The 10,512-nt window shown below is 38.4% G+C and overlaps 1 long non-coding RNA gene across 2 annotated transcripts; it reads right to left on the bottom strand.

The window, feature by feature from the left end:
• Nucleotides 1-213: 213 nt before the first annotated feature.
• On the bottom strand, nucleotides 214-9,291 carry LOC122155953. 2 transcript variants are annotated; one of them, XR_006167339.1, is made up of 6 exons: nucleotides 9,177-9,291; nucleotides 7,954-8,007; nucleotides 5,110-5,175; nucleotides 4,027-4,099; nucleotides 3,806-3,893; nucleotides 214-2,672 (listed from the first exon to the last, which is right to left on the bottom strand). It is a non-coding gene; the product is annotated as an uncharacterized LOC122155953 (long non-coding RNA). The 2 variants fall into 2 exon arrangements; XR_006167340.1 differs by lacking the exon at nucleotides 3,806-3,893.
• Between the last annotated feature and the right edge of the window lie 1,221 nt (nucleotides 9,292-10,512).

Below are 10,512 nucleotides of genomic sequence, written 5' to 3'. Positions count from 1 at the left end.
GCACATAGCAGAGGGGTTGAAACTGGATGATCATTGTGGTCCTTTTCAACCCAGGCCATTCTGTGATTCTGTGATAAGAGTCTGTTTTCTAAGGCCAAGCTCTAGCTTGTAAATACATTGCTCTGAAATACAAACAAACAACACAATCCAATCAGAAAAAAAAAAACAAACAAACAAAAAAAAACCAGCAACAGCAAATTACTCTGGGAAAAAAAAACATACTGCTTTATTGTGAGGTCTTATTGTATTAAAGAGATATCATCAACAGATTCAATTATTTATGAATGCTGAATAACAGATCAAATAAAGCATGAAATGCAGGCAAGTTCTCTAATTGACAGAGATGGGTTAGTTCTTCAAGCTCTTTTTTAAAAATGAGAGTTTTCTTGACAAGTATGAAAGCACACCACTACACAGCAGACAGGCTAAATTAGAATCTTTTAATAACAAACATTAACTTAAGCAATACCAAGAAAAGTTGGAGAAAAATGTATTTGAAAATAGATCTCACTTTTTTTTTTTTTTTCTGATGTCCTAAAACTGATTTAACCAGTTCTAGTCATTCCAGAATGAGAGACCAAATAAAGGTGCACTAAATGTGATTTCCTTCACATGTCTGTGTTTTAGTTAGTGTTTTCTAGCATTCAAAATCGTGACATGAGTTATGCTGCTTGCAGCAGATCTATGGCAAGATGTCATAGAATCATACAATCATGGAATCATAAAATCATAGAACTAATTGGGTTAGAAGGGACCTTGAAGGTCATTGAGTCCCAATCCCTGCTGTGGACAGGACTGCCCCTCACCAGCTCAGGCTGTCCAGGGCCCCATTCAACCTGGCCTTGAGCAGCTCCAGGGATGGGGCACCACAGCTCTGGGTGCAAGCTTGTCCTCTTCTTCCACCCCCATCACAAGTCCGGTAGATATTTCTTCCCTTGGTAATATTCTTGTTTTTATTTTGTTTTTCCTCATTAATCTCTAACCCACAAACAATCTTTTTTCTTACAAATATTTTTTTCAGATGTGTCATTGCTCAGAACTGATTTAGAGCCTACATAGTTAAGCCAATTCAAAATGAAAACAACAAGAACCCAAGCAATGACAGGAATCTCTGTTAGAGGCAGTAGATAAAGGTGAGGACAAAAAGCCATGTGTGTGTTGCAGATAAGTGTCAATAAAATGTCAGTTTAACTTGGCTATAACCATACAGATCCTCTGACCATCCCCATAGTCCTTGTCTCCCAATCCATCACATTGCCTGTACATGACTTCTTTAATTAAAATGTGATATTTTTGGGGCAACTTTCCATGTGGCAACATATGATGAAAAACTAGCAATCAAGTGAGGAAAGAAAAAGAAAGATTAAGGTGTTACACTTTGCATTCAGCTTCCTAATACTTGACTGGAAATAGAGACACATCTCAGGCAAGTATCAAAACAGCTATTACACAGATACGCTAGAACATCAAAGCAAAAGCTCTATGTGTACCTTAGTTGATTTCCATTGTGAATACAAAGCTACCTCATTTATTTTCCAGTTTGTGCTCGTGATTATTTTTATTTGTTGTGTTTGTCCGGAGGCAGCCATCATGTTGATGCCATTGTGCAGTGTCACACAAGCTGTGGCCTGAGACACCCCAGCTGGGCATCTCAGTATCAGGAGAATTTATTCATGCCTCCTTCAAAATGAATTGTTCAGGAAAACTTGCAGTGGTATTTAAGAAAATAGCAAAATCTGTTACTCTGGAATGGTACAGATATTTTAAGAATCCCATATGGGCATATTTCATCTACCGTTTCTGAAGACAGTCAGAATATACCTTAGTGGCAGATAGAAAAAACTTAAAGAAGTGCTTAAGAGAAAAGGTAGATTGTCTGTAGGTCCAGTTGTCCGTCCACATGAGAAAAACTGAATGGAAGCTGCTGGTTTAGAAGACAGGTGCCAAAATTGACCCCTAACTGCAATTTTATTAGAGAATCACATTATAGGCCTGTCACAGAGCAGCAGTTTACCAGTTTTTGAAGAGGAAGCATCAGCTGTAATTGTGAAGGACCATGCAGACACACCCTCAAGACACAGAGGATTGTAGCTTTAACATGCTTGAATTTAACTTGATCTATTTTCTTTTGCAGGCATCTTCCAGGTACATGGAAACTAAGGGTAGAAGGGACTTTAAGAACAGGTTGCACTTAGGAAGCTTTCCTAATGGCTTACTGAAATTTATCTTATTGCAATTTCCATGAACTTGCTGTGTTTGTCAGGGAATAGCGATAACGGGGCTTTTCTCCAAGGGAGGATGAGCCAAGAATGACTGCAGCATGATGATGCCTCCGCCAGCCGGGGCACGGCCTCACAGCACATAAGCAGGGCCAGGGGGTGGCAACAAGGGGATCAACCAGAGATAGGTTCCTCCGGAGGCAGCAGGAGATGGAACAGGAGAAGGGCTGGAGATGAGAACACCACAGACTTGAGGCCCATCTGGGAAGCCCCACAAGAGAACCAGGGGTCCCAGGGCAGGATTTGGGCTGAGGCTTGTAACCCAGGGCAGGGAGAGGCTGTTGGTGCTGGCAGGGGCCTGACAGCATTCACAGTGGACATGGTGATCGGTTGTGCTCTTTTCTGTGGGAGATGCATTTGTTGTCTTTCATTTGAAGTTGTACTCATACTTTCCTGGGAAGGATAAAGAGAATTGTAAAAATTGTGTCTATATAAAGATCACCCAATTTGGTGTTATTTTATCTCTATAGAAGCTGTGGAAGGATCTTGTTTGTGGTTGTTGCTTGTTGGTTTTGTTTTGTTTTCTGTTTTTCCTTATCTCTTGGCAAGGGTGAGAAATAATTTTTTTTTTTCTTCAGTCAATTTACTCTCAATTCAGATACATGAGCACATCCAAAAAGCAGTCCATGAGAACTGCACACACACTCAGACCTTGCAGTGCTACATTTTTTTAATCAAAACAATTGTGTTGCAATTACTTTTTTTTTTCCCAGAGGTCATTATCAAACAATTTGAGCCTACAGTATGGGAAAATCAAGTAATGAGCAAGAACATGCTCTACAATTGGCTGCAGTTCCTGTTATGATAGCTGAAAACTCAAATTTCTTCTCATCTTCTTCAGCCCATGCATCCAGCTATTGTAACATAAGAATTGCCAGTACTGCCTCTGAGCAGTATGTTGTCCTCCATGGTTTTCATGTATGCTGGAGCCAACTGCTTTTTATTTGTTATGAACACTATTGAATGCTCATACAAAAGTAGGCTGAAATCTGATAACTGTCTCCCATCATTTTCCCAAACTATCATTTGTTCAGATCTTTTCCCAAACTTTATCTGTGAAAAACTTAAGAGCGGACAGGTCAGACCTTCAGGAAAGAAATATTTTAATTAGTGGAAGACCTCAGAATTTCTAGTTTGCAACAGGTTTTATTGAAATTTCTGTTCCTGCTTCAAAGAGTACGCAGGTCTATACCTAGGGCAGGGTAAGGTATTTCACACACATTATGTGAACAGACCAAACACTGAGTTATTTAAGAAAAATGTATTTTTATGGAGAATAGCTGTTTACAGAGAAAATGCATATATTTCAGGAATAGATCCATTCACATTGTGAAAGCCTCACATCCTCAGCTATTTCCCACATTTTCTGCCATGTTTTATTGAACTAGGAACTTTTGAACCTTTGTCTCCGTACGGAATTTAATCAAGTCTGTTTCACAGGAGCAACAGATACAATATCTTGTCTCAAAGTACAGTCTAATTCTGCCTTGATGTTACTGCATAATGTATGCATACTTTACACTTACATTCCAGAGTCTTCAAGTACTGGAGAAAAATCATCTAAAAATTGAAATGTGTGCCAGTCAAATGATGGAGATTAATAAAGATGGTTACCTGCATGAAAAAACTAAACTAAGTTTTTAGCAAGAAGATGTTACATTAGTAAAAGGGAATTATTTTCTGAATTCATTTTCATATGATAAATTAACTTCTCTTATAGTATGGACATTAATTCATTTGCAGTTACCTTATCACAGTTCTCAAAATTGGTGCCTTTTCTGAAATTCCTCCAGTGTCCAGCATCAGGAACACTTAGCTAGCTGGAGAAGAACATGAGGTGTTTGTATGAAAATACTGAGCCATCTTTGATTTGAGAAAAAGTGTCCCTGTACAGTGCCTACTTAAGGGATCATCTGAGATTATTTGCTTTGTAGACCCCTCACCCCTGTAGTTTCTAACATTAAGACAATTTTGACATTTTGCAGCGATGCTTTACAAGCCTAGAATCCTTACCTCTACTATGTTTTCTTGTTGCTGTTTGTTTGTTTGTTTTAGGTAAAGCATTTATATTTTTCCCAGATTGTGCATACCATGAAAGCTTTCCATGTCACTATGGTTAAATAAGACTATCTAGATGGGGAGGAGGATGACTAGATTAATCTCACCTACTACAGAATTTTGACTTTCATCAACTGAAGTCACTGGGAGGAGAACAGATGGACAGATAGGACAGGACACTTTTCACTACTTGTTGACAGGCACTGAACCTTGGGTTTTCTTCATCTGTTTGCAAATCATCCTTGAACAATCTGGTTCTGCTTTCTTTACAAAATAATCAAATCAAACTATTGATGATGCATTTGCAGAGCCCCATTCACAACTCTCGTATTTTGTTTAACTATTGCAAATGGCTGGTATATGTTAGGATCTGATAGTCTCTCAGATTCATCTGATGCATGTTTTTTTCTTAGTTTATGCACTTTGTCTATGTGCTTTCTATGAATCGTTCTGCTGTGTGAGGTTGCAAATCAAGAGCATAAGACCCATCATACAAGGATCTCCCATATTTCTTCCAGCTCTACCTATTTTCATTTGGAATAATCCAGCTCTGCTGTAGAGAGTGCATAGATTACTGGATGGGGATACCCAGTCCTCCCAGCACAAAGTGTGAAAACATGTATTCAACCTTTCAATTTAATTGCACTTACTCTGAGCAACTGAACTACAGCTGCCTTGTGAGGAAACATTTAAAAATAAAGCAGCAACAGCATAAAGCCAAAACAAAACAACACTTCAACACATCACATATGACTGACAAAAAACAACTTACATATAGACATAATTATAGACTGCAAGTATCAAGGAAAGGCAGTGTTTAGCATGGTCAAAGGGACATCTGAAAAAAAAGAGGTGATTCTTGTTACTTTGGAGTTCTGTATTACTAATAAACTAATCTTTAACACGACCTAATTTTTGCAGATGTTGTGATATAGAACACTACATAGTATTCATAATTGAATTAATATGTGTGATGTTTTATGTTCTTCATGTATTTTTTGTTAGTTTATTTATCTGTTAGGGTAAATCATGTTTTATTAAATCTTGGATACTAGATCAAATACTTAAAGGATCTGCAAAAGAAAAGAGGCTAGAGAAAAAAAGTCCATGTTCTGTTCTGAACATGTTAACTTAATGCAGATTATTTCTCTCTTAGAAACGTACTACAGTGATACCTTGAAGAGTGAGTACTTGCACCAATTCCAAGAACCTCTTCAGGCTTTCTGGTATTTTTAGAACTAATAAGCTGAGGTCCTAATATTTAGAGAAAAATATAATTGGATGAAATGTTTGCAACTATCATACAAATGCTGAAAGTAATGCCTCCTATTTTGTTATGCCAGCTCGGAATGTCACAGACAGATGCTGGTGGCATGGCAGTAGATGCTGAACCTTCCTGATAGTATTCCATTACATTCTGTTGCTGTGTGACAGATGGCAGCACAGGGGCAGTCTGACAAAATGGTGACTGACATGGAAGTGTGTATGAAGAAAAGGTGTGTCACTGATTTCCTCTATGCAGATAAAAAATAGCACCTACTGATATTCATCAATGCGTGCTGAATGTTTATGGAGACCAAACAGTAGCTGTGAGCACAGTGAGGCAGAGGGCGATGTGTTTTGGCAGTGGTTACGTTGACAGTGGGTCACCTTTGCTGGTGCTGACTTTCAAGAGTGCAGCATGCAGACTCTTGTTCATCACTGGTAAAAATGTATAGTTATTGATAGTAATTATGCTGAAAAATAGTGCTTTGTGATTGAGCATTTACTCTATCAGTTTTTTCTAACTAATGAAGCTCCAATGAAAATAAGACAATCCATTCTTTCTCAGCCCTAGTCACAAGACTTTTCACTACTTTTACTGCACTGAGAATTTCACTTGAATTTGGCTGATGTTCTGTATTTTTCATAGAACGGTCATAAAAACATACTTGTACACAAGTGTTGTCTTTGCAAGACAATGCAATCAAATAGGAGTAGAAATGTTTTAATAGATCAATGCATTTAGTACATTTAGAGCCTTTAGTTTCATCATACCATTTGTTGGTGTTTTGTGTTAGGGTACACTGGGTACAACTAGCTTAAGCTGATTCCTTACTCGTTGAGGCAAAGCCATTATGAAAACAAATATATATCTACATCAAAGTGTTGCTGTGATTTAACAAAATCAATTTCTAAGCTGTTTTTTTGTTGTTTTTTTTTTTCTTTTTTTCTCATGCATTCAAAATCCAAGCTTGGAAATAGTTCAATTTTCCAACTGAACTATCAATTGGTATGTTAAAATTATTCAGCACCACCATAAAGACCTTGATCTGTGGGAGAAGAAAACTAACATTTGCATAACAGACAAAGCTATGCCCAGCAGAAAAGCCAGCCATTGCGTGTGAACTGAGAGGACTTTCTGGGACCTGATTACAAGCTGAAGGGTGTTCCAGTCCTACATACCACATGGCTGATTTATAACACATAGTTACAGTTTTGAAAGACTTGATCCAAATTCCTCTGAAATTCAGATTGCATGGTGTGACATCTCTACCATGGGCCGCTCTTCCCTGAGTTCAGTGGGTGCTCATTTCTACAGTAATACCAGGACTCCTGCAACAAGGTAATGGCAGCATAGGCCTGTCTGTTTCTGAGGAGGAATTGGGCTGCAACAGCAGTGCTAAGGAGACAAATACACAAGTGTCCCAGGGGGGTCTGTTCTAGAACCAGTTCTACACGGTACTGAAAATTGGTTTTCCCTTCCAGGGCTTCTTGGAGTCTTGGAGTGTATGTAGAAAAAACTGTCGTTCTAGAGGATGAATGGTGAGGATGCAGAGAAATGGTTTCTGAACTCATTGTTTCTGTGCTTCTAAGCCATCAGCAGTCAAAGCTAGGATATGGGTCATCCTTCCATCTGGGGATAACCTACCTAAAGAACTGAAAAAGAGACCCAGAATCAGCTTTGCTGTTTCTGGATAATGCTGTTCTCTGTTTCAAATGCTCTCTCTCACAATGCAGGCTAGAATCACAGCTGGCTCCTTCTTGTCTAGACCTCTGCCATGATATAATAATCTGTACCAAAGCACCACACGCAGACTTCACTTTAGGCTCTAATCTAATTTAGGATCTTTTTAGTGGTTAGATCTTCAGAGAATCTGCTCTAAAAGCTTAAAGTCTCTTAGAAAACTTGCACATTTTTTCTTCACTAGGCTTCAAATAATTCAACATGCATTTTCCGTAGTTTATTCAAAGATTCTCAGCTGTCTTTTTTTTTTCCTTTTCTGCCTTCCTGAGTTAGATACTCCTTCCATTCGTAATGAAGCATTAAGATGGGCATAAGCTTAGCATATCAAACAAATGACAGGCCAAAGAAGAATTCTTGTTATTTGTATTTTGAAAGAGGAGATGAGGCCTGCTAGAGTAAAGATAGTATTTTTAGAAATGACTGAATGGCAGAAAAGTCACGAGTTGAAAACCCAGTGAGAACTCGTGGAGATAGTACTGTGTTTAGTTGCCAACTACAATTAATTTGAGAATACTCATGTAATTTAAGGTAGACTCCTGTTTTCTCGTGGGATGAATTTAATCCTAATGAGAATTTTCATGACAACAAATGAGGTTAAACACGCGTTACCTCATTACTGCCTGAGTCCTTTGTCTCAGCACGTCCATTCAGAGATGCCATCTGCTAGAATATGCGAAAAAATGAATGCAAACTATTAGCAATATAGCTAAAAGAAAATCATGTGAAGATTGTATTTGTAACTCATTGGATTTATCTTAGAAATTATTTAATCATTGTAATTTTCAGTAGAAAAGATACGTGTTGCTTTTATTTTCTTTCTTTATTTTCTGGTTTTCAGGTGTTTCATCCCAGATGAGAAATTACAAGTAGCTAGCTTGGAAGGAAATGAAAAGAAGATAACACAGGCGTAATACTAGAAAGCAAACACTTACAAATGCTGTTGAAGATTACATACTTCAGCATTTGAGAGGAAAAAGAGAGAATGGTGAAGATTACATCTTCCAATTCCATTTTTCTACACGAAGTGCACCCTCCAGCCACTAAAACATCCTCCACACTGCAGTTCAGTCTTAGTCTACTCACAGAGCATTTGAATGTAATGAATAAGGAGAGACATTTTAGTAAGCGTGATTGACGCACACAGACAGATCTTGCTGTCTGCCAAACTCATTTGGTGTCCTGTAACTCAGAAGTGGCCAGAGCTGTGTGATGGAGAATAAACTCTCCACATGAGAAATTTTAAATGGCAAACAATTGCCAGCTCCAGACATTTGGAAATCACAGCTCACACCTCAGAAGATTGCCACTGGGCTTTAAAAATATGACACATATCTGGACTAATATATTCTTGTGGTTTTGCATTTACACTTCAGATTTGGAGACTTTGTGTTGTTCAAGCTTTCTTCTGTATTTATTTTTTTAAATGAGAGCTGATATTCTTTTGAAATCTTATGCTCTAGCAGCTGTTCTCCATGAATACTAGTAGAAACTGCAAGGTTTGGCGCAGGGTTTCAAGAGTTAGCCATAAGTCTGGCACAATAAAGGCAGCATGTGGTACAGGAAAACCCCTATCAGGTGTAAGATGGAAAACTGGTAGCAGGAATGTCAGACTGCGATGAAATATGCTGGAGAAAAATGAGGAGGAGGATGAAACTGTACTAGTTTCACTCTTCTTACTGACAAGACCATGGGTTCTGCCTTCTGAACTCTATAACTCACAGGAGGTTCATAGAGCGAGATCATTCCTCCACCAGATCAGGGTTTTGCTGTCTATCTTGATCTCTCATCCCCATGCAATCCAAACAGGAAGGGAGAATGTAAAAGGCACTTACATGTTATTAAACGAAAAATGTTCAGAAGAGGTCAGGAGCAAAGTCTCAGGGCTGTTTAAAGTTGCTTGATTGCAGTCTGCGTAGCAAATAAGGCAACCATACAAAGGTCACTATGTCTCATCCTATTACATCAGTGCCCTTTGAAAGTACATTGTGTCCCTTCAAGTTGTGTCACATCAAGAGCTGGTTGAGTGCTTCATTGTGACGGATATTCATTGCTAATTTAACTTTCTGTTACTGGTACATTATTTGTGAAATTATTCTCGTTCTGGGAAGCACATTTCTTATTTGCAGGAGTGTATGAACGCCTTGCAGACACTCCCTTTGACTGTTCCTGTTGTGAGGGCAGTCAAAACACGTGTTACCTCTTTTTCTGATCAGACGACCGCAGTAAAAGAATAAAGAGAAGAATAGGATTACCCAAGTATTTCTACATTTTAAAAAGGTATGGGTTAAAAGAGTGAAAAAAATGTCAAACAAGCCTGTGTATTGCAGCTGAAAATGAGAGTGAATTTGGAGGATTTTCAATGCTGACTGTACTTTCTATACACGGTTCTGAGCTGGTTTTTGGTTTTGTTTGTTTTGGGTTGGCTTGGGTGTTTCTGGCGTTGCAAAAACCGGTACATCCCTTAAAATGTTGTACTAGGAGTAAGTCTCAGAATTCTCCGCTAGAGGGCACTCTCTTCTTTTAAATAACGTGATTAGTACTCGGCTAAGTGAGGTATGAGTTCTCAGCTGCGAGACCTACCTCCTTTGGTCCTACCTCCGTGAGTTTATAAAAACGTACGAATGAGGTCAGTGCTGAGGGACTTGTGTGAAGTCTCAAACGTTCAATCTCTAGCTTGGAATGGGAAAAAGATTTTTAAAGCAGCATCCAGTTCAATTAGCTAAGCTGCAAGATTGAACCAAAGCGTGTGGAAATTCTCACTCTGCTTTGACACATAATATTTTATACATATCAAAATATCAAAAATGTCTTTGCATAGTTTTGTAATTTACAGTAAAATTTTTATCAAACATGATTCTCTCTCATGGGGGAAACAGTTTTATTTTTACTTAGCTGAATGTGAGAATGTTAGTGCTGAATATGAGCTATTGAAGCATCAGGGAAATAATGTGTTACGTTTTCTTAGGGCCCGTTTTCATGTCACATCTGCCCCAGTTTAATGGGGAAATGCTAATGAAAGGGCTAATTCCACTGATTTATCTGCTTGTACCTGGCTTTGTGCTTCCTTTGCCTTTTCTCTTTCAGACCTAATGATTGTGCAGTTGCAAGGTGAGCTGGATTATTTAGGTGGCTCAACAGAGAACAAAACCACCACAACAGTCAGATGGG

Source organism: Centrocercus urophasianus, unplaced genomic scaffold (genome assembly GCF_019232065.1).
Source record: "Centrocercus urophasianus isolate 14NV4802_14NV808 unplaced genomic scaffold, USGS_Curo_1.0 seq_12, whole genome shotgun sequence".
Taxonomy (NCBI): domain Eukaryota; kingdom Metazoa; phylum Chordata; class Aves; order Galliformes; family Phasianidae; genus Centrocercus; species Centrocercus urophasianus.
The sequence above is the reverse complement of the archived record's forward strand: the minus strand, read 5'-3'. Positions and strand labels throughout refer to the sequence as shown.